Source organism: Notamacropus eugenii, chromosome 6 (genome assembly GCF_028372415.1).
Source record: "Notamacropus eugenii isolate mMacEug1 chromosome 6, mMacEug1.pri_v2, whole genome shotgun sequence".
NCBI classification, from domain to species: Eukaryota; Metazoa; Chordata; class Mammalia; order Diprotodontia; family Macropodidae; genus Notamacropus; species Notamacropus eugenii.
In genome coordinates, this window is record NC_092877.1 from 447476 (window position 1) to 473454 (window position 25979).

The 25979-nt window shown below is 35.2% G+C and overlaps 2 pseudogenes; one reads left to right on the forward strand and one right to left on the reverse strand.

The window, feature by feature from the left end:
- Positions 1 to 1053: 1053 nt before the first annotated feature.
- Positions 1054 to 6130, reverse strand: LOC140510956 (olfactory receptor 1165-like; annotated as a pseudogene).
- Positions 6131 to 6395: 265 nt separating this feature from the next.
- Positions 6396 to 18820, forward strand: LOC140510963 (uncharacterized; annotated as a pseudogene).
- Positions 18821 to 25979: the final 7159 nt, after the last annotated feature.

Sequence of the window (25979 nt, forward strand, 5' to 3'; positions counted from 1 at the left end):
AGCTCAGCCCACTAACTCACACCTTCCTTTTCTGTTATTGTTCCTTTCTTTTCTATGAAGTAGTGGAAATGTGTAGATTGAAAAACAGAGAAAGCAGGGATTCGATCATGTGAAAGCAGTAGATTATTTTAAAAATAAATTGGCAAAAAGTTTCACTGAAAGGTTCTGAAGCAGACACTGCATCATATAGTACATTGTAATGATTTTCTTTCATTGATTTTTCTCTTTTTATATATTTTTTCTTATTTTGACAAAGAATTTTCCTGACTAGCTTTCAGATGGTTGTAGAAACTAAATGTGTGACCACCAGAGAAGGGAATAAGTGAACAGGACTCAGGGAATTAATTAAATATCAACATAAATTCCACCAGAATAATTTAGCCAGTAATCAAAGAAGACATATAAATGATCTTATTGAGAAATTATTCTGAGATCCATGAATTTTCTGAATATATCCTTCACATCATTGTACCTTAGACTGCATATTAAGAGATTTAGCATTGGAATAACTACAATACAAAAAATAGATCCCACTTTGAATATAAGCAATAAGTTTTTTGAGTTGGAGTACAATAGAGGAAGATAATGATTTTGATAAGGTTTAGGGGTGCTGGGGACCCCAAAATACCAACATGCTGGGTCCTGCTCAAACGAATTAGAGACAAGCCTTCTTAAAGCCAAAGAAAAGCAAAGTTTACTAAAGATTCGCCATACTGGGTTGACTCTTAAGAAGCCTAAGCATTTGTAACACTTGTATTCACAAGCGGACCAAATAGAATAGCTAGACAGAGTTTGAGCTGGATTGACTCTGAGGGCCTTCATGAAGGCAAAATGGAACTTAAATACAGGAAAAGACTCAGGCAAGAATCCAGCTATCAGCAGGTAGTCTCAGGGTACTAGGGATGGTCTTGATAGATCATCCCCAGGGAGGATTCTGATGGGAGTGGCTGATAGTCCACACAATCCACAAACCAGGCTGGGCAACTTGGACTTGAAGAGAATGCTAAGTAGTCAGGAATATCAAAAGGATGCTAGGGTTAAAGGAAGAGAGTGCTAAATGGTGATCAGATAGGAAGTATTCAAGCTTAGAGAAATGGAAGGGGAATCCAAGGAGATCCCTCCCCCCGAGGCCAGACAAATGTGACAGACCCTGTAGACAAATGTGACAAAAATCCTCCTGATCCAAGGGGAAAAAGTCTTGGCTTGGGCCTGTACCCCATCAATCTCACAGAAGATGGTAACAGCTATCAAATGGGAGGCACAAGTAGAGAAAGCTTTATATCTCCCACTGGCTGAATGCATTTTGAGGATTGTGACAAAAATAAAAAGATAGGATGTAAGGATAATGATAAGGGTGCAAAATGCACTGAGATTTGCAAAGATAAAAAGTTTTATCTTACTGAAGTGTTTATCAGAGCAGGAAACAGATAGGAAGACAGAATATTGACATACAAAGTTATAAATGATTTTGGTCTCACAAAATGACAGTAGAAGAAGTGAGTAGGTGAGTACGATGGAAGTAATTATGCCCCAAGAATATACCACAGTCACGAGCAAGGCACAACAATACGGGGGCATGGAAATGGCATACAGCAAAGGATAACATTTAGCAACAAAGTGGTCATAGGCCATCACTGACAATATGACCATCTCTGTTGCCACACAGTTGACGCTAGTGGAAAACTGTAATGCAGCCCTTGATGGAGACGCTTCTTTCTTCCGCGACTAAGTTTTCTAGGAGTTTTGGTGTAACTGTAGTGGAGGAGCAGAAATCCACAAAGGACAAGTGCTTAAAAATAAGTACATGGGTGTGTGGAATTTGTGATTGATCTTGATGACCACAATCCTGCCCAAGTTCCCCACTACAGTGACTGTATAGATGATGAGGAAAAGTAGAAATAGGGGCACTTGGATCTCTGAGTACTCAGAGAATCCGATGAGAATTTACACAAGCACACTACTCTGATTCTTGTCAGGTCTCACTATGATTCCTATTGGAGAAAATTAAAGATGCACCATAAGAAGCAAAACATAAATAAAATTGAGCAAGAGAGGAGAGCGGTATGGTGAGAATTAGAAATTATTATTATAAGGTGAATAGTATTTGTAACAGTAGGCACCCCACCATGCACAAGGGGGCTTGTGATCACAAGTTCTTTGATCTGCTGCTCTAAAAGGAAAGGCAACTTTTGAGGAGTTCACAGTCACTTTAATGGAGCACATGAATCAGAGAAAATCAAAGTAAATTTCAGAGAAATCAAAAATCAACAGATAGGCTTCCATATGTCTGACCATTAATGTACATATGTAGAAACTAGAGAGAGAACCACCAACATCTGGGTTTTCCAAGCCAGGGCTCCTTAGCACCTTCCCAGAGTCTCCCTAGCCAAAGAAATGCTTCCAAGCAATAAGCCCCACGGTAAAACCTCACCCTCAGAATATTTATACACTTTTCAGAGCCTGAAGGCATGACTCTCTGACCCAGTGCCTCAATAGAAAAAAAAAAATAACATAATAGACTGTTTGATTTTGATTATAATTTGAAACATAAATATTTCTATCTTGCAATTGATTGTTTTGAAGATGAGAGGCATTGAAGGGTAAAAAGTGTCAGATGTGGACACAGAGGAACACCATCAGAATAAACATTTTGCTCTTTAAGGCCTGTATGACCTTGGACAAATTATTTAACCTCTCGGTGCACCAGTCTCCCCTTCTATAAAATGAGAGACTAGACTAGATGGATTCTAAGTCTTCAAACCCCAAAGCTATGATAATGTAACATAAACCTGTCTGAATATGCTAGAATCACAGAACCTACAAATCTATTGAGGACACCAGAAATGCAGAAAAGAAATGGGCAAGACTGAAAAAGTAACTGAACAATTACATAGATAAGTAGATAGATGCCTATAAAGGATTTTTCTTGGGGGGCCTAGCACTGTACTTTGCATCTTTTATTTTTGATTGGTTATTTCTTAAGTATTCTCCGTGTGTGTGTGTGTGTGTGTGTGTGTGTGTGTGTGTGTGCGTGTGTGCGTGTTCTCATACATTGATGGGCCTGCCCATTGAGGGCAGATAACTTAGTCTGTCATTTCAGTTCTTCCATAAATTTGCTCTCATGAGCTCTGATTTTCCTTCCCAATTGTATCTCTATACCTAACGTGAGTTCCAACCTGAATATATATTTTATATACAAAAGACACCATGTATATTCTTGCCTGCACACTTTTGCTCTTAACATAGTCCCTACCTCAGTCATATCTTTATGCTTTTATAAGTGTAGACATATTAAATTTTCCTTAAATACTGAGCCAGTCTCTCGATTTTTAAGCCATTCCCTTGATCATTTTCTGCCCACTGAACATCTCTCTCCTCTCCTCTCAAGGATATAAGATAGTTTTTGTAAGACACATTGGGCTCTCACTTTTGTTTTTAGCACTAGCATAAAATTTTGTGTATAAATGCCTACGTCCCTGACATGGATTGTGAGCCCCTTGATGGCAAAGAATGTGTTTGCTACATATTTAGTCTGTCTACTTGTTGAAACAAGATGCACAGAACTAGTGAAAATAAACATTAAGAAGGAGAAAGAAAAATATAGAATGTGCAGATCTCTTCATCAAATTTGTTCAGAAGATCTGCATGACCTTAAACCTAGATTTCCATCTCTGTAACGTCCACTTCACTACTCCTGCTTCTTTGCTATTCCATTCAAGACAATAATGATTCTCGCCTTCCCATTCACTTCTCATTTCAGGATTTGTTGTATCCCTTATACTTATCTATTCTGATGGCATTATAGTGCTGCAATGCATTAAGCAATGTCAGATCATACTATTCCATTGTTGTCAAACATTTAAGTTGATTGAAACCTTGAGTTTGTTTAAATTTTGTAATTGCATGCTACTCTGAAAACGTTTGAAGTGAGAGCTCTAAAAGTCATTTTCAAAGTATAATTTAATGATAAGTTAGGGTTAAAGAATATGCTTACTGTGTTTTTATTGACAGATAGGTTTTTGTGCTTGATTTGTTTGTTTTATTACATAATTATAAGGAGTTCAAGCATGTAAAACACCTCTACTGATAAAACTCCATTTATCTTTGAAACTTATAGCTTCAAATAATTCCTTAGGAGAAGAAAGTTTAACTCAGTTGTTTTTTTTTTTTTTTGTCAATTTTTATTCGCTGAGGAAGTTTCAAAGGCAGATTGTGAATCAAGGTAGTTCATATGTCTAATCTAGCCTTAGATTAACCCTACTATGATTCCTCTCTACTCTTTACTAATTACAATATGCATTTTTCATTTTATTTTTTAAAAATAATTTGATTCCTTTCTAACATTATGTGTCAACAATGTTTCTTACATGAAACCACAATTGCTGTCAAATTGCACCATTCATTGTTCTGTGATGATAATATATTCATTTCTGCTCTCATGTCTTTGTACATACTCTTTGCCCAAAAGTGTGATGCCTTTTCTCTTGATCCCTACAAAATTAAGTCTAGCTTTTCATGCATAGTTGCTCAAGTTAACTTTTTGCTGATAATCCTACTCTTTTCACTCATAGGCATTCTTCGCTCCTCTAAGTTGTGGTAGCTTTAATTGTAACTGCCAGTGAACCTTTAACATAAATTACATGTTATTAGCATTGGTCCTTGTTTGTACCTGTTTCGTCTTCCCATGTACTAAAAAGTTTTTGTGGGAAGAGATTCTATTTGATACCTCTTAATATTCATAGATATTAGGTTCCCTACACAAAAAATCGTGACTAAAAAGTGAATGATGATGATGATGATGATGATGATGATGATGATGATGATGATGATGATGGTGATCTGAGATAGTCCCTTCCTTTTCCCCCTTGTTGGTAAGTCCTTTCTAATTTATGTTTTTGGGAAACTATTGATAGGGATATTGTAGGTTCCAGTTAATAGACCAGAAAAAAATTGCATGAGTGGAAATTATAAGACATATCTACACACTAGAACATATACTTTCATGGATGCTTCATTTATTACATCCATGGTACAGATGGTGTACCTTATGACACAATAATTTCATGATTAGATCCATTCTTTCCTAATAATAAAGCTCAGAATTTATCCACTGATACATATTATTAACATTCATTGACTGTACAAGGAGAATGGAATTCTCTCCATTTTACAGTCAATCTCAAAGTCAAAGACATGTCCTCTTATTCTGTCTGAAATCTGTGTTTGGTTCTTATTCTGTAGATCTTACATTTGCCTCTAAGTCCTTTGGAACCCATGCCCTAGAGACTCTCTACTGACCCTACATGTGTGGTATCAAAATAAGTAATTCTAGAGAAAAAGCCTCTGCTATATTATTTCCCGAGAATAGAATTTTCCAAAAATTGTATTTGTCTTACACTTATAATTCCTTTACAATTATCAACTGTGAACAGGAAATAATGATTTATTAACTACTTCCTATAGTACAGGCATTATTCTAAGTAGTAAAACTTCAAATAAAAGCAGAAAGAAAGACAGCATCTGTCCTCAAGGAGCTTACATCCTAATGGGTGAAGTCAAAGAAACTGAAAGAGCCTTCAAGGAAGCTTTCCTCTGAATTTTCCCTTATATCTGTATCATTCATGAGATCTCAACTGCACCTAGTGACAACCCCAAATTCAATACAGTCTTCTCGCAGTGTGGATAGTCACATGAAAAGGGAGTGCAGATCTAATCACAGTACTTTCTAGAGTAGAGAGCAGGGAAAGAATTCTGGAAGGAAGAATTCATAGAATATCGGGCATAAACCCTGCATCCAATCAACAGCACCATCAACTTAAATGATACTAAATAAACACTCATAAGAAACACATATGTAGGGGGTTTACAGGAAAAAAAGAGAAAGAGTGAACCACCAAGACTAAGGCCAGCCTCTTTGCAATATCATAAATTAGCAAGAGAAGCAATACTTAAGGAAACAAAAGCAAACAATGTAAATGAAGGGTCTGATTAAACATTCTAAAATTATATCAAAAGAAGCAATACATTTCTGAATTAAATAAGACAACCAGGAAATTTATTGGAATGTTCAGATTAGACAATTAAAATGGTAATATCCTGCTTTATTTGTGTTACTCACCAAGGAGGACATGCACAAGAGTACATTTATTAAATTATTGAAATGTCCATTTTTTCTCATGGCAAATATTCCCAAGAGGTTTGATGTATGATAGAAAAGGATTATCCCTATGTAGTATTAAACCATGTATCCAAAGATCTGAAGAGCAGAGAGAAAAGTATGCCCCAGGAATACACTGCAGCAATCAACAGGGCACAACATTTCAGGGATATTACGACCACATATAAAAGGGGGATTACAAATGACCACAAAGTGATCACATGCCATCATTGCCAACATGAATGTGTCAGTTAAAGCACAGTTAGTAGTAAAGAAGAATTGTGTGATGAAATACAGATATACATTGTCCTGTCTTCTAAAATTAAGTTTTCCAACAGCTTTGGTGTAACAGTGGAGGAACAGAAATCCACAAAGAACAAAGGTGAAAGGAAAAAAAATAGATTGGAGTGTGTAACTTGGGGTTCATTATAATTATTGCAATCATTTCAAGACTCTCCTTCACAGTTATCATGCAGATAGCCAAGAAAAGTAGAAAGAGACAAATCTAAAATTCTGGGTAGTCAGAGAATCCCAAGAGAATGAACATGACTGCAACACTCTGATTTCTTTTCACATTTTCTTATATTTTTACGTTATTTTTAATTAAATTATTTTGTTTGTTTCAGTGTTCAATAATCATTTAAATATATCTTAGATTTTTTTTCCCTCCCTTCCCCTCATTCTCCCCTCCATCTTCACTCCCTCCCTTAGATGGGGTACAATCTTATGTAGCTTCTACAAGTACATTTCTATTAAATATATGTTGCATAGAATTAAAATGACTGGGTTAAATCATAAAATAAAACAAAACAAAACATTATACAAAAGAAAATGATATGCTTATATCTGTGATACAATTGCTTAGTTTTTGCTCTGGATGTGGAAGATGTTTTACCTCCAGAGCCCATTGAAAATCTTTAAGTCCTTGCACTGCAATGAAGTCCTAAGTCTACCAGAAAAATTCCTCACACACTGTGGTTGTTGCTGTGTACAAAGCTCTCCTGGTTCTGCTCTTTTCATTAAGCATGAGTTCGTATAAGTTGCCCCAGGCCTCTCTAAAGACATCCTGTTCATCATTCCTTATAGCACAATAGTATTCCATTACATTCATATACCACAAACTGTTCAGTCATTCCTCAATTAATGGGCATCCCCTTGATTTTCAGTTTTTGGCCACCACAAAGAGAGCTGCTGTAAACACTATTTTATGTGGAACCCTTACCCATTTCTAGGATCTCTTTGGGATAGAGACCAAGAAGTGATACTGCTGGTTCAAAGAATATGCACATATCTGTAGCCCTATGGGCACAGTTTCAAATTGCTGTCCAGAATGATTGGATCAGCTCACAGCTCCACCCACAAAGAATTAAAGTTCAGACTCTCCCACATCTTCTCCAACATTTATCATCTTCTTGTTTAGCCACATTAGACAATCTGAGAGGTGTGAAGTGGTATCTAAGAGTTGTTTTTATTTGTATCTCTCTAGTCAATAGTAATTTAGAACATTTTTTCATATGATTATAGATACCTTTAATTTCTTCCTCAAAAAATTCCCTCTTCATATCCTTTGACTATTTATCAGTTTGGGAATGACTTGTATTCTTGTGCATTTGACTCAATTCTCTATATATTTTAGAAATGAGGCTTTATCACAGATATTAGTTGCAAAAATTCTTTCCTAGTTTTCTGTTTCACTCCTAATTTTGGTTGCATTGTGTCTATTTGTACAAAAACTTTTTTATATTATTATTTTATTTGTTTTAGGTGTTCTACAGTCACTTCCATATATCTTAGATTTTTCCCCTCCCTCTCACTCCTTCCCCTATGTCCCAACTCCCTCCCTGAGACATCATAAAATTTCATATGGGTTCTACACTTACATTTTCAATAAATATATTTTCACCTTAATCATGTTGCATAGAAGAATTAAAGTGAATGGGAGAAATCATAAAACAAACAAAACAAAATACAAAAGAAAATGGTCTGCTTCATTCTGTGATCAAATTCCATAGTTCTTTCCCTGAATGTGGAAGGCATTTTGCCTTATGAGACCACTGGGAATTGTTTAAGTCCTTGCATTGCAATGGAGTACTAAGACTACCAGAAAAATTCCTCGCAGACTGTGGTTGTTGCTCTGTACAAAGTTCTCCTGGTTCTGCTCCTTTCATTCAACATCAGTTCATATAAATCTTTCAAGGTCTCACTGAAGTGTTCCTATTCATTATTTCTTATAGCAAAATAGTATGCCATTACATTCATATACCACAATTTATTCAGTCACTTCCCAACTGAAGCACATCCCCTGGATTTCAAGTTTTTGGCCACCACAAAGAGAGCTGCAATAAAAGTTTTTGTACATGTGATTCCCTTTCCCATTTTTAGTATCTCTTGGGGCTAAGGTCCTAGAAGCTGCATTTCTGGGTCAAAGGGTGTAGCCCTTTGGGCATAGTTCCAAATTGCTCTCCAGTATGGTTGGATAAGCTCTCAGCTCCACCAAAAATGAATGTGTTCCAACTCTCTCATATCTTCTCTAACATTTATCGTCTTCTTGTTCTGTCGTGTTAGCCAATCTGATAGGTGTGATGTGGTATCTCAGTGTTGCTTTTATTTTCAGCTTTCTAATCAATAGTGATTTAGAGCATTTTTTCATATGAATACAGAGAGCTTTAATTTCTTCCTCTGAAAACTGCCTGTTCATATGAGTTGACAATATGTCAATTGGGGAATGATTTGTATTCTTTTTATTAATGTTTATTTATTTATTTTACGTTTTCAACATTCGTTTCCACAAAATTTTGTGTCTCACGTTTTCTCCCTATCTCTCCCTTCCCAGCCCTAAATGGCTTGCGTTCTGATTACTCCTTCCCCTAATCTGCCCTACTTAATAACATCCGTCCCTTCCCTTATCCTAATTTTCTCTCTTGTCTTGTAGGGCAATAAAAAATTATGTATCCCATTGCCTGTATTTCTTATTTACCAGGTGTATACAAAAACAATTCTCAACATTTGTTCCTAAAACTTTGAATTTCACATCCTCTTCCCTCCTTCTTCCCCACCCATCCCCACTGAGAAGGCAAGCAGTACAATATAGGCTTTATATGTGTAGTTTTGCAAAAAGACTTCCGTAATAGTCATGGTATGTAAGATTAACTATATTTCTCTCCATCCTATCCTACCCCCCACTTATTCTGTTCTGTCTTTTGACCTTGCTGTTCCCCAAAAGTATTTATTTCTAATGGCTCTATCCTCCCATTTCCCCTTCCTTCCATCATCCACCGCACCCTGATTATCCCCTTCTCCACTACATTCCTGTAGCATAAGATAGATTTTCTTACCAAACTGAGTGAGGACATTATTCCTTCCTCAAGCCAAATGTGATGAAAGCAAGCATTCCTTTTTCCATCTAACCTAACCCCTTTTCCATTCCATTGATAAAGTTTTGCTTGCCTTTTTTGCAAGACATAATTTGTCACATTCCATTTCTCCCTTTCTCTTCTCAATTTACTACAGTCTTATACCTTAATTTTATTGTTTTAGCTGTGATACCTTCCTATTCAACTCACCTTGTCCTTTCTGTCTCTGTGTGTGTCTCTCTCTTTCTCTGGCTCTGTCTGTCTGTCTCTGTGTGTGTGTGTGTATATATATATATATATACATATATACACATATACATATATGTACATACATACATATATACATATACGCATATGTGTGTGTAATCCCTCCAACTACCCAAATACAGAGAAAAATTTCAAGAATTACAAATGTTATTTTTCCATGTAGAAATGTAAGCAGTTCAAATTTAGTAAGTCCCTTACGATTTCTCTTTCCTGTTTACTTTTTCATGTTTCTCTTGATTCTTGTGATTGAAAGCCAAAATTTCTAATCATCTCTAGTCTTTTCATCAAGAATGCTTGAAAGTCCTCTTTTTGACTGAATGCCCATTTTTCCCCTGAAGTATTATACTCAGTTTTGTTGGGGAGGTGATTCTTGGTTTCAATCCTAGTTCCTTTTTTCTTCTGGAATATAATATTACTAGCCCTTCAGTTCCTTAATATAGAAGCTGCTAGATCTTGTAGGATCCTGATTGCATTTCCACAATACTTGAATTGTTTCTTTCTAGCTGCTTGCAGTATTTTCTTCTTGACCTGGAAACTCTGGAATTTGGCTACAATATTCCTAAAAATTTATCTTTTTGCATCTCTTTCTTGAGGTAATCACTGGATTACTTCAATATTTACTTTGCCTTCTGATTCTCGAATACCAGGGCAGTTTTCTTTGATAATTTCATGAAAGATTATGGGTAGGCTCGTTTTGTGGCTATGGCTTTATTTAATAATAAAGAAATTATTATTTCCTATAATTTTCCAATTGTTTCTCCTAGATCTATTTTCCAGGTCAGTTGTTTTTCCAGTGAGATAATTTACATTATCTTCCATTTTTTTCACTTTGTTGGTTTTGTTTTGTAATTTCTTGGTTTGTTATAAATTCTTTAGCTTTCATCTGCTCCACTCAAATTTTTAAAGAACTGTTTTCTTCAGTGAGCTCTTGAAGCTCCTTTCCCATTTGACTAGTTGTACTTTTTAAACCATTTTTTTCCTCATTGGTTTTTTGGGCCTCTTTTGCCAGTTGAGTTAGCTTATTTATAAAGGTACTATTTTCTTCAGCATTTTTTTTTGGTCTCTGTTTGCAAGCTGTTGACTTGCTTTTCATGAGTTTCTTCCATTGCTCTCATTTCTCTTCCCAACTTTTCTTCCACCTTTCTTAGTTGATTTTCAAAATTCTTTTAGAGCTCTTCTGTGGCCTGAGACCATTGCATATTTATTTTAGTGACCTCTGATGTTAAGCATAGTTCTTACTCATCTGAAAGGATAGAAGAAAATACTGCTGAAGGTTTTGGGTAGATACTGCTAATTATTCATGTGCTCTCCAGTGTTTTCAATAGGAATGGGTGTTGCATTTTGTCAAAAAATTTTTCTGCATTTATTGAAATAATCATGTGATTTCTGTTAGTTTTCTTGTTGTTATGATACATAATGCTAATAATCTACCTAATATGGAACCAGTCCTGTATTACTGGCATACATCCTACCTGATCCTAATGTATTATTCTCGTGATGAGTTGCTGTATCCTTTTTGCTAATATCTTGTGTAAAATTTTTGCAACTTTAGAGGAATTGGTCTATTATTCTCTTTCTCTATTTTGGATCTTCCTGGTTTGGGTATCAGAAACATATTTGTATCATAAAAAGAATATCGTAGGACTCATTCTTCACCAATTTTCCTAAATAATCAATATAGTATTGGAATCAACTGTTGCTTAAATGTTTGATAGAATTCTTTTGCAAATCCATCAGACCCTAGAGATTGTTTCCTAAGAAGTTCATTAACGGATTTTTCAATTTCTTTTTCTGAGATGGGGTTATTTAAGTAGTCAACTTCCTCTTCTGTTAAACTGGGCAATTTTTTAAAAAGTACTCATCCATCTCTGGATTACTGAATTTATGGGCATACAGATAGGCAAAATAATTTCTAATTATTGTTTTAATTTCCTCCTCCTTGTAGGTTAGTTCACCTTTTGCATTTTTGATATTGGTAAATTGGTTTTCTTCTTTCTTTTTTTAAAATCAAATTGACCAAAGTTGCATCAATTTTTTTTGTCTTTCTCATAAAACCAACTCTTAATTTTATTTATTAGATCAATAGTTTTCTTAATTTCAGTTTTACTAATCTCTCCTTTGGTTTTCAGTATTTCTAATTTGGTATTTACTTGGGAATTTTCAATTTGTTCTTTTTTTATGCTTTTTCAGCTGCATGCCCAATTCTTTGATCTCCTCTTTCTTTATTTTATTTATGTATGCATTCAAAGATAGAGAGCTTCCCCCAAGAACTGCTTTTGCAGTATCCCTTAAGATTTGTTTGCTTGTCTCATTATTGTCCTTCTCTTGAATGAAGTTATTGATTGTTTCTATAATTTATTGTTTAATTCACTCATTCTTTCAGTTGTGCAGTTTCCAATTAATTTTTGATTTATATTTCTATGGTCATTAATGACATATAATTTTTATTGCATTATGATCTGAGAAGGATGTATTGACTATATCTGCCTTTCTTCACTGGATTGTGAGGTTTTTAAGGCCTTGTATATGGTCAATTTTTGTATATATGTCATGTACCACAGAGAAAAATGTATATTCCTTTATATCCCCATTCGCTTTTCATCAGAGATCTATCACATCTATCATTTACAAAGTTTTATTCCCTCCTTCTTTTCTTTCCTGTTTATTTTGAGGTTAGAATTATCAGATTAAGAGAGGCAGACTTTCAAGTCTCCTCTAGGATAGTTTTTCTATCTAGTTCTTCTCCAAACTTCATTAACTTCTCTAAAAATATGAATGCTATACCACTTGGAGAATATGTTTAATAAAGAAATTTCTGCATGGCCTACATTGCGTATTTGCAGGATATACTTTCCTTCCTAATCTCTTTTGATTAGATATATTTCTGCTTTTTCTTTGTCTTAGATTAGGATTGCTACCCCTTCATCATCAGATGAAGTACAATATATTCTGTTCCAACCTTTTACATTTACATTTACCCTGTGTGCATGCCCCCATTTCAGATATGTTTCTTTTAAACAACATATTGTTGGATTACAGGTTTTAATCCATTCTGCTATGCCTCTCCCTTTTATGGGAGATTTCATTCCATTCACATTCAAAGTTTTGATTTCTATCTGTGTCTTTCCCTCCATCCCCTTTCTCCCGTTTATGCTTTTAGGTCTTCCTTCCCACCTTCCCCTCCACAATAGAATTTTAATTTTTGACCACAACCCTCTTCAGTCTTCCCTCCCTTCTTTCAGCCCTCTTCCTTTTTAATCCCCCTTTCCCTTACACCTTCTTCCCTCCCTTTTATTCTCCCCTCCTTTTTCTTTCACCCTTCCTCTTCTACTGCCTAGAGAGCTAGTTTTGTTTTTTTACTTAACTCAGTTTATTGTTCCCTCCTTGAACTCAATCAAATAAGATCAACTCTCAAGCAATGCTTATCTCCCTCCCCTCTTTCCCTCTACTGTAATATTTTTGTGCCTCTTCCTGTGATGTAATTTGCCTTCTTCTGAATCCTCTTTTTCATATCTTCCATTACAATCCCTTTGCACTATTAAATCACATTTTTATCATGTCATCATTTGCTTTATGTTCTTCCCTCCATATCTCTCTCTCTCTCTCTCTCTCTCTCTCTCTCTCTCTCTCTATATATATATATATATATATATATATATATATATATATATATATATATATATATATATATATATATATATATATATATATATGCCTTTTATATATCATAATACATATACAACTCTCAAGATTAACAAGTAACATCTTACCTTCTAGGGAAGTAAACAGTTTGCATATAATTAATAACAAATGTTTTCCCCCTATTTCAGTCTTTCTGCCTCTCTTGATACCTGCATTTGAAGACTGCATTTTCTATTACTCTCTGCCCTTTTCATCAGGAAGGTATGGAAATCCCTTATTTTACTGAATATCGTTCTCTTTGGCTGAAATATTATGCTCAACTTTGCTGGGTAATTGATCCTTGGCTTTGGTCCCAGTTCCTTTTCCTTGTGAAATATCACATTCCAATCCCTCTGACCTTTGAATGCAGAAGCTTCCAGGTCCTGTGTCAGCCTGACTGTAACTCCTTGATATTTGAATGGTTTCTTTCTGGCGGACTGCAGTGTTTTCTCTTTCACTTTAAAGTTCTAGAATTTGTCAACGATATTTCTTGGAGTTTTTAGTTTGGGATCCCTTTCAGGAGGTGACTGGTGAATTCTTTTGATAATTTCTTTGCTCTCTGGACCTAAGACTAATGGGCAATTTTACTTGATGATTTTGTGGAAAATATTGTCCAGGCTCTTTTTGTCATCATGGCATTCTGGGAGACCAATAATTCTTAGATTTTCTCTCCTTGATTTATTTTCCAGGTAAGTTGTTTTCCCAATAAGATATCTCACATTTTTTTCCATCTTTTCATTCTTTATATTCTGTTTGATGAAATCTTGATGTCCCATAGAGTCATTAGTTTCTATTTGTCTGATTCTAATTTTTTTCAAATTGTTTTCTTCAGTTAACTTTTGTGTCTCCTTTTCCATCTGTCCAATTTTTCCTTTTAAGGAGTTATGTTTTGCAGTTAGGTTTTATACTTCCTTTTCCATTTGTCCAATTTTCCTTTTAAATTCTTCTGTGATTTCTTTTTTTACATGTTTTTAAAATCATTGATCAGTTTTTCTTCTCTATTTCTAAATTGGCTTTTAAAATCCTTCCTGATCTCTTCCAAGAATCCTCTTTGTGCTTCAGACCAGTTTATATTCCCTTTTGAAGTTTCAGATGGGAGTACAGTCTCAATGCTGACCCCTTTGGTATTTGTGCTTTGATCCTTTTCCTCTTAGAAAGGTTCTATGGTCTTTTCTGCTTTTCTTATTACTCATGATGATTACCTTTTTTCCTGGCTTTTAAAGTGGAACTCTGCATCTTTTGCCTAAAACATGAGGCTTTGTGTGTTTTGGCCTCTGGTACTTTCAGCTAGAAACTAAAATGCTGCCGCTTACCTGGTACTGAGCTGACTGGTGTTGCAAAGCACAGACCAGATGAAGTATTTTTGGGTTCCCCAGGAGTTACCCTGGAGCTTGCTTCATTAAGTGTGAGGGATAGGTTTTCTGGTCACAAGAGGTCTGCTATGCTGAGTTAGAATATTAGGAAACTCAGTGGTTTGTGATCCCTTCTGCACTAATCTCTTCCTGATTCCCCTGGGGCACAGAGGCAAGCCTGGGTTCCTGTTGTTGGTGGTTGTGCGTTTCACCCTCTTGGGGCTCAAGATCTTCTCCTGGTTTGCTGAGGTGCAGCTGTCGGGGACAGTTCTGCTCCTGTACTGTTCTCTTTCAGCCACGGCAGGAGGGACCCTCCTTAGTGCTTTTCCTAGGGGCCTGAGACTGTTTACCCCTTCTGCTGCCCCACTGATCCAGTATTTTTTCTGGGGAGATATTTTCTGGGCTTTTCAAGGTCAACAAGGGGAAGGAGATAGCAATTACATATCACTCCACCATCTTGGTCCCTGGAAGTCCTTTGAATTCTATCAGAGGTCATCATGGGTAAAGTTGAAAAGAATTAGGGTTAGAGTTGGAAAATTAATCCTGAAAAACAGAAGAGTACAATGATGAGGAAACAAGTAATGAGATGAGGGAGGGCAGTTTAAATAAATTATGACAATTAAAGGGCATTTAAAGACTTGATCATTTGGATGATGAAAGAGAATGTTTCCTAGTGGATAAAAGGTCAACCATATAGTCCCAAATTCTAATCTTATCTCTGACACAGACTAATTTATGACTTTGAATTAACGACTTTATTTTTGATGGCCCAGGCAACTCACTAATACTCCAAGTTATAAGACAGGTGCCTGTCCATTTTAGAATAATTGACTTTAAAATTAAAACTTTTTATAGCAAAGAATCTAGAGGTACATACTTTCTTTATTCCTGTCTGGAACCAGATTTGGGTGGGAGCCACATACTAATGAAGTTATTTCTTTGAATTTTCTTCATTCATGATAATGATGATTATTAACTTATGAAATTCCTATTTATTGAAAACTCAAATCAAATGAGATTTTGTGAGTAACTTATAAAGGATGGATGAGGCACGGGGGGAAGTAAGATGGACTCATATTTTAGAGGGAAACAAAGGAGAGGAGAAGAAAGAAAAAGAAAGGAGATAGGAGGAGACTAGCAAAGATGTTATTGTTGAGTGATGAGTGGTGGCTTGAAGTAGGTTTTAGTTACAGGATCTATCATAGTTCTGAGCATGATAGCCACATAACACAGGAAATGCATATATGCATATATGTAAGCCTTTCCAAACGTTAACAATTCTAAAAGAAGAAAATTCAAAGAAATAACTTTGTCAGCATGCTCCCCCCTAAAAAAAATCTGTTTACAAACAGGAAAAAAGAAAAATAATCTTCTGCTCTAATCTTTTCTCCTTTTCAGTTTTTCACTACTCAAATTCTAGACATTTTATCTGCAAAAATTTACCTCTATAAATCTTTTTTATCATTTAACTTAGTCCTAATTTTCCTCTTATTGAATTACATTATTTTCTACATTGATGTGGGACCAATAAGAAGTAGTTCATACACACTTGAGAACTTGTATTTCTTACTTTCACAAATTATCCATACCATCCAAGATATGTAGAAAGAAAAAACATAGACTCCTCTAACCTGCTAAAAATATGTATGCATTAACTTTGAATACATTTCCCAAATGCACAAGCACCTGAGAAGTCACTACTCTTTGAAGACAAATGATAGTGGAAGTTTGAAGTTTTAAAAAAAGGAGTTCAGAAATCATGCTCTAGAAATAAAGTCCATTAATCACCATTGCAATCCTCTATTTGAATCCTTCTCAACCTTAGTTGCATTTCATAGCATTCCAATAAATTTATGATTTTTTAGCAGAATTCTGGTAGTCAAACACCTTCCTTTAGGGTGTTGGACAAAAGTGAGCCCTCTCTCTCTCACCCTCTCTTTTCTCCTCCCTTTCCCTTTTCCTTTCCCCTTCTCCCAGGGAAAAGAAGGTACAGTTTGTTGAAATGCTCCTCATTAATTTGGAGTTTACTGGCTAAGTTTCTCTCTCTAATTCACTCAGATTTGACAAGAGGTTCCTGCCCTCTCAGCCCAGAGTGAATGTAAAGAGTAACTTTTTTCTGTTGTCTGGCAACCCAGAGGGTTTTCACCTCCCAGTTTGATAGCATTTTGTTCTTCCTGTTATCCTTTGTTTGTCAGTTTGTTTGTTTTTATTAAAGGGGCCAACTTTGACTTACTTATTTCCTGAATGGGTGTTACCTCCGTCAAAGTGAAGATCTGAAAATACTTTAGCCCCAAAGGACCTGGGTCTTACATTACATCTTGAGCCATCTCAAGTTGTCTTGTTAAATGTCAGACCACTGGGCTCAGATGACTCTGGAAAGGAAAGTGAAGCTGTTGACCTTGTACAGTCTTCCCCAGCTCAAATCAACGTCAACTGCAAGTCATGTTATCATTCCCTGATATCATTGTCCTCTTTGGAAGAAAAGGGAAAAACACTCCAAAAACCTTGACAAAGGCAATATCTAGTAGTAAAACGAGATAATCACTGTCTAGTAGAAACATAGTTTATACTACTTTTGTTCTGACTTAAATTTTGACATATATTGGAATAGATTTAGTACAAATTGTAGAGTTATGGAGGGGAAATAAGAAACCCAGGACTTTCTCTGACTCTAAGACAATTTGATTAGAGATGGAAATAATATTCATGTGGAGCATCAGAAGATTGTGAGTCAGAAACCTGAATTCCTGAAACCTTTATCTGAGGCTTGACGGAAGTAAAGACTTTGGTATTATCTGGTTCAGTGTCTGTACCATAGTGTTTGGAAAGCTAAAGACAGTATTTAACTAGACTCCCTGAATTTCAAGAGTTGTTTTGATCATTTCTTTTGGGCAGAGCAACCTCAGTCTGAAAAGGAAAACTTCAAATGAAAATCTTACCAAAGTTGAAGGAGAATGTTGAGGCAACACAGTTACATGACAGCCCTGCTACAAAACATGGTATGCAGTTAAATGTTGCATGCCAAAAAATCTGCCAAAAAGTCATATTAATCAGGACTCCAAGAACATGAACACTCTTGCACAGAAGGAAGCGATGACTAAAGATGATCTCCAAGGTGAAAGTAATTCAAATAACTCTCAAATAAGTTCAGGTATAACTTCATCAAATGATATTTCTTTATCTCTTTTGAGATCTTCTGATATGAATTTTTACATAGAAACCACCAGCTTTGAAGATAGTTAAGCAGTTTTTCCATCACCTGAAGTATTCAGTGGAGGAGAGCTTTTAAATAATTCCATTTATAACATTTTGCTTGAAACAGAAAAATCTCCAGATATCAAGACCAAGTGATGCAATGTTGCCCTTGAGGACTGCTTTAGTTACAGCCCAGAAATCTTGGGTCATTGCACTGCATCTGAAATATGCTGCATTTTTAAATCATCACCAAGAAATACATCCACAAATATGCTACATTGCTGTCCTAATGGAGAACCTAAATGTGTGAGAAATGAGCCAGTGGATAAAGAGAGACTAAAAACTAGGGGGGAAATGGACACTGTCGAAAGTATGAACATGCAGTGGAGAGGACGGCACGCGATCAGGGGCTGAGCAAACAAACTCTTCTGTCTCCAGAAAAATATGGGATTACTGGGAAGCTCTCCATGAAAAGAGACAGGAAGGTTGGAGGCTCCATATCCTGTATCAGAAATATGCTGTGTTGTAAAAACATCATCACAAATTAGATGCACAGAGTTGCTAAGTAGTGCATCTAAAGGAATATGTAAAGATATGGAGAAGAAAAAGTAGATAAGGAGAAATTAAAAACTAAGATGATGGTGGATACAATCGAAGGCACAAGCAACCAATGGAGAGACGAAGTTTCATGTATTGCATCTGAAATATGCTACGCTGTTAAAGCATCACCAAGAATCACATCTATGAAGATGTCATGTCACCTTTCCAAAAGAGTGTCTAAAGATGTCATACTGACAAATGAGTGTTCTGGCTGAGATTTTCATTGTCATTCAAGATGAGGATATGAAGAGAAGACTAAATTTACCTGACTTAAGGAGTGGCAATGATCGTGTGCTATATATATTTCTTTCTGGATTCATATTTTTTTAAAGTTTTTATCTTTTCCTTTTGCTCTCTTAAATAAGCTTCTCTTTGGCATGCTATCACAGGATGCCATTTGCTTTGAAAAGGAAAACTGAATTTGTGTGTACATAAAATTGGAAGGTGAGATCTCTTTGCACCAAGCCAAAAAATGTTTACTTATGGAGTCAGCACTGGATAGTTATGTGACGTATTTTGTTTTGGGTGTCTGTTTAATGAATATATTAAGTGATTTTTCAAAGGTAGTTCTTCTGTTTGGGTTAAAAGTAACAAAGTCTTGAAACATTGGAAATGAAACCTCTTTTATTAGAAGCTATTTTTAACTGAACCTAACTGAAACCACGAGTGGGAGACCTAATTCCATTTCTGTCTGACTCCAAAGAAATTCTACCTTCATAGCTCAACAAAGCAAGGAAAGTAAAACACAAACTAAGTGATAATGAAATACAAAGTATTCTATGCATTATATTACTCCCAAAAAGCTCATATTGGCTGATTTTTTCAACCTAACTATTTGATAATGCTCTCACAGAACATTAATAATATTTATTGATAAAGAGTACACTTGTATAATATTAGTAACATCAACTCACTCCAGCAGTTTTCCTAATATAAAAACACAAAACGGAAGACAAGGATCAATTTTCTACTTGTGCATGTGGAAAAGAAATATTAAAATCAATAAATATTGATCTCTGATGAGAAATTAAATATATAACTTTGAAAGCATGCAGTATTAAGTGGTTAAATCTTCTAATAGATATTTTTGAAATGTCAACAAACCTTTAATAAATAAAAGAAATGAAATTGCTTCATCTGATTATGTAAATGACAACCATTGTACAATTGCTTTCCCATAGGGGAAAGCTGTTAGGAAATGTACACGTAGGAGAGGTTTTCAGTGATAGAAACTTACATTACTCAGACCTTCTGATTACTAATTCAATCCTAATTCATCAAAATGTTCAGTTAATCAAAAAACACTTTTTAATTGAGTGCCATTGTACTAGTTACTATAGGGGATGTAAAAGTAGAAGAGGCCATGACAGGATCATTTAAAAGCAATAAGAATGTTTAAAGTGTAAAGAAGAAAGAGAGGGTTGTTTTCAAATAAGTATTAAAGGACTATCCTGGAGAATTAAGCATGGAAAATTACATTTATTTTTCTCAGCCCCAGAGAACATAGCTAGGACCAGCAGTAAATACCTACAGAGATGTTAGCTCTGATAAAAACATAGAGATATTAGAGTGAAATGTTAGCTCAATATTAAGGAAGAATTCCTTAACAGTTATAGCTATCCAAAAATGAAATATGTTTTTCAGGTCACAGAATCACAGATTTTGAAAGTTGGAAGGACGTTAGCAGCCATCCAGTACAACTCACACAGAAAACAAATCTCTACTGTAATATAATTACAGTCATTATCCAATTCCTGCTTGAAGACTTCCATAGATGGAGAGCCCTCCCTCCACCCCTCTAGATCCCATTCTACTTTTGGACAGCTCTAATTGTTAGGAAGCTTTTTTCCATGACGTTGAAATTAAGTTTGCCTCTTTGCATTTCCCAATTCTTGCTCTTGGTTTTGCTTTCTGAGGTAAAGTGGAAGAAATTTAGTCCTTTCTCCACACATTAGGCTCTCAGATTCTTGAAGGTACTACCATGTGCCCTCCGAGTCTTCTTTTCTTTTTTAGTTTTTACTCATTTTGAACTTAAAAAGACAAAAAAGCAAGAATATTCCCATGTACACAACACAGCATTAAAAGGATTCAAAATAAAGCCATGAATTTCCATTCCCATTGCTTACTTTTACTTTTAAAGCTATGTAATTAAAAGGATGCATCATTTTCAAAAAAAGAAGAGTGTCTTTAATCTAAAGAATAATGATTTTCACAACCTTATCTCCATAATGTTTTCCTAAATGAAGTTGTTCTTTCAGCCAAAGTATATTAATTATAAATCCCTGAAATTCAACATGAATTAATTCCTTCCTGCTTTAGCTCACACAAATGCTGCTGCCTGAAATACCCTCACTCTTCATGCCCTGTTTCCTTCAGGATTTGTTCTAGTTTTCTTTTTTCCAAAGTATTCTCTGCATAGCTAGCCTTAATGTCTGCACTTTCTATTAAAACCAATCGCACAGATTATTTGTAAGAATTCATGGACATTTACCATTTGGTCTTTGACACCTACATTTGTTTTTTGACAGTATCTGTCTGCTATTCACACATGGACCGTGAGTTCTTAATCTCAGAGGCTGATACGTCCTAGCATGTTTGTCACTTAGTACAGAGCTCTCCAAATAATAACTATCCACTAAATGTGCAAAGATCATTATAAAAATGGGCATGTGTGTCTACAAAAATGGAGACATAAATCATTTTTAACTGACTTCAGCAAGACAGTGTCTCCCCAGCAAAATTCTGACTGAGACAAATATATTCATGTTGTATCACCAACCTGAGTCTGAGATAGATGCTCTCAGTTTTACTTCTAGCTCAAAAAACATTGTTAAAGAGATGGCAGAGATTAAAAACCTTGCTTATCTACGACCTAAATAAGTAATCAGCAGAAATTCTACCTTTAGGAAATAGTATTTCCTTGAAATCATTTGGAATAGTTACTGTTAGTTAATTTTCCATTCATATTATTTGTTATAGGCTAAAATATCTTCTACTAGCATTAATGAAGAAGTCTCCCAAGATCAAGAAAAAGGAGGTCATTCTTACTTAAAATATTTTAAATAATCATTTATCTGAATAATTGACCCACAGTGGGGCTGGATGGTAACTGTCCAGAAAACAACACTGTGCAGAGGAATCCCAAAACAGTGTAACAGGCTCAGTGTTAGATGTAGAATTAGTTCCTAGCTTGTTTTTCCCCATTATTTCACTGCTTTACATCAACTCCCACTTAAAATCTTATTTTCCATATAAATGTTTCTTTACTCCTCCTTAGTGTTAATCCTTTTCCCCATTTAATTACCTCAAATTAATCATATATAAAATATACATGTGTGTATATAATACATGTATGTGTATACTTAATTTATACACATATAAATCCTAATTGATTTTATGATTTCTCATTACATTATACCATCTTCGTTAAATAAAGGACTTTTTAAAAATCTCTCTTAGTATTTCTAGTGCGTAGTACAGCTATTGACACTTAATAGTAGCTTATCTTTATATAACATTTGCTAATTTCCATGAACTTGGCTAAGCATTTTTTACATATTATCTCATTTGATTCTGATAACAATCTAGAGAAATAGGTACTTTTCTTATCCTCATTTTAAAAATGGGAGAACTGAGGCAAACAATGGTTAAGTGACTTACTCATGGTCGCATAGCTAGTACATACACAAAGCCACTTTTGAACTCAGATCTTCCTTAATTTAGGCCCAGTGATTTAACCACAAGCCATATTGATTAACTCTTAATGGATACTGGCATGAGGTGTGAGTGAAATCAAAGTAGTAGATCATATGTAGCTATATATTATATCATATATATATAACACATATTATTATACAAATTATAAATACATTAAATTGAAAAGTTTTTGCATAAATTCAATGCAACCAAGATTTGTAGGGAAACAGAAAACTGGGAAAGAATTTTCCCAAACAATATCTCTGATAAAGGTCTCATTCCTAAATTTTATAAAAACTAATTCAAATTTATAGGAATACAAGTCATTTCCCAACTGATAAATAGTCAAATAATATGAACAGGCATTTTTCAGTGGAAGAAATTAAAGCTATTTATACTCATATGAAAAAATGGCCTATATCACTACTGATTAGAAAAATGCAAATCAAAACAACTCTGAGGCAACACATCATACCTATGAGATTGGTTAACATGCTAAAAAAGGAAAATGATAAGTGAAGTAGATATGGGAAAATTGGAAAATACTAATTTGTTGTTGGTACAGTTGTGGAAAACTTCTGGAAATACTTCTGGAAAACAATTTGGAGTTATACCCAAAGGGTTATAAAAATGTGTTTACCCTTTGACCCAACAATATCTCTTCTAGTTCTGTATCCCAAGTAGATAATACAAGGGGAAAAAGGTCTAACATGTATGAAAATATTTACAACAGTTCTTTTTGTGGTGGCCAAGAACTAGAAACTGAGGGGATACCCATCATTAAGGGAATAGCTGAAGAAGTTGTGTTGTATAAATATAACAGAATACTATTTTGCTATAAGAAATGATGAATACATGCACTTCAGAAAAACCTGGAAAGACTAATATGGAATAATATTGCTTGAAGTGAGCAGAGCCAGTAGTAGATTGTACACAGTAACAGCAAGAGTGTGTGATGACTGACTTTGATAGACATAGCCATTCTCAGTGATGCAAGGGCCTAAAACAATGCCGAAGGACTCATGATGGAAAATGCCATCCACATGTAGAGAAATAACTATGGAATCTGAATGCAAAGAGAAGCAGATTATTTTCTTTTCTTGTTTGTTTTGTTTTGTCATGTTTCCTCCCATTCTTTCTAAATCTTCTATACAACATGAGTAATGTGAAAAAAATTTGATAGGAATACATATATAGAGCTTATATCAGATTGCACACTGTCTTTGAAAGGACGAAGGGGAGGGAGGTTGAGAAAAATTTAAAACTTATAGAATGAAAGTTGAAAACTAAAAATGAATTAATTAACACTATGTGTGTGTGTATATGTGTGTGTGTCTGTGTGTGTATCCCAAATAGATCACACACATGCACACACATATATGTGTATTGTGTGTCTATATCTACCTATATCTATTTCTATGTATACATATAAATCTCTCTCTCTCTCTCTCTCTCTCTCTCTCTATATATATATATATATATATATACATATATATATATATATATGCACATGTATATGTATGTATATACATAAATGTGTGTATGTGTATGTGTATATGTGTGTGTATCTCACTCAAAGTGAAAATGTGATAAAATGTGATAAAACATTAGCCTAAAGTGGAAAGGATCTCACATTACACCCTGGACGCAGATAGCTCTAAAAGAGAAAGTGAGTCTGTTGACCTTGCACAACCCTCTCTCATTCAAATCAAAGTCTACTGTAAGTCATGTCATCATCATGATGTCATGATCCTTTTTGAAAACAAAGGACAAAGAGAATAACAATATATAACAATATATAAAACAATACATAACCATATATACACACATACGCACATATATAGCTATATATCTACATACAAACATATATACATATATGTGTGTGCATATTTATGTATATATATACATACATATATACTTACATAAATACATATATAGAATAGCTACACCATTGGTCACCTAGGCTTTCTGCTGAAGACCTTCAAAGAAGGTGACCTGATACGATTTCATGAAAACCTATTTGATAGGGATAGCACTAATTAAGATGATGCTTAAATATACATTAATTCTAAATTTTCCTACTTGTATTTTCTACCCATTGCCATTTATCTTCCTTTCTGAGGCCAATCACTTTTCTGTAATTGCAGTAGTGTTTTCTTTAAGTACAATCCAATCGTGTAATATCTTACTCTATAATTCTAATGATTCTTCATTATCTTCAGAATAAAATAGAAACAGTTTTATGTGAAATTTAAACTCCTTTGCTTTGCGACTCAAGTCTCCTTTCTAGAACTATAGTACATTATTCCTCTTCATGAACTCTATGACCTACAAAAATTGGCCTTATTCCTCACGTATATCACTTTATTGCTTTTCTCAGATCCTTTGTATACATTGTCTGCAATGCACTCTGTTTTCAAGTTCACATTTTAAGAGCTATAGTTTCCTTTAGAAGTCAACTCACATGCACCTTCTCTCCCTCAAATTGCAGCTCACAAATATAGTATTTATGTTATATATTTATATTTTATCTCTAAATCATCTGCAATATCATTTTGAAGAAAGAAGGTAGCATCTGAAGACATGAAATGTGTGGTTTTTTGGTGAGTTTTAGTAAAACCCATACCAATCCAAGAACCTACTGCTTGGTAGATAAATAATAATTACTTCTTGATTGCTGGATTGATTGAGTTGTTATCTTTTCAGATATATAAAGGCAGTAATCAAGGACCTTAAGCTTTTTCTCTAGCATGCTCAAACTGAAAATATTTCATTAATCCTCATTTTTCAAGAATTTGAGTTTCTGAGAATGAATTCAAGGAACTCAGGGGGCAACATAAGAAGTAAGTTACTCTCGCTCTCTCTTATTGATCTCTGAAAGAACAGAAAATATTGCCTCAAGAAAAAAATCCTGGAACAGCTGAGCCAGCAGAAAGATGAGATGCAGTAGCCTTGTAGTAAAACTTGGGTAATTAATGTGAAAGTTCCCTCTAATATTGTTGGAGGAGAGCAGTACAGGATGGGTGGCATCCTAGCAAGACAACAGCAATGTCAGCTAACCAGTGGGAAGATTCTGAGCCCCAGAGTAGTAGAGCAGGCAAGCACCAGAAACCACACCCCTAAATGCCTCAGCAAGGCAGGGAATCCAGTAGACACTAGTTCAGAAAACCACCACTTGCAGGGATGGAGAGGCATACTCCCACAGTCAAATATCCTGGCACTTCAGCACAACTCCAGGAGGCACAGGCAGGCCTATTCCAGCAGTTAAACCTTCCAGTGCTTTGAAGAAGCACTAGTAGCAGGCAGTCTCTGAGAACCAGACTCCCCACTTCCACTCAAGAGCTTCACTGTTGCTGACCCCAATTCAGCACTAGGGAAGCTACAAGATCCCTACAGCCTTCAGCTGCCAGCACCAGAAGCCCCAGCCCAAAAAGTCAGTGACCAGACCTCGGGCTTCCAGCACAAGAAGCTTGCCACAGTGCCTCCTGGTCTCCAGTAGGAGGCCTCAACTTTGAAAAGTCATGAAAAAGGCAAACATCATGTGCAAAAAGCAGAAATGGACAAAGACTCTAGATTATTATTATGGAGACAGGGAACATCAAGTTACTACTTTAGAAGAAGATAGCATTATCCTCATCCCAAACTTCAAAGAGGAATATGAACTAGTCTCAAGCTACA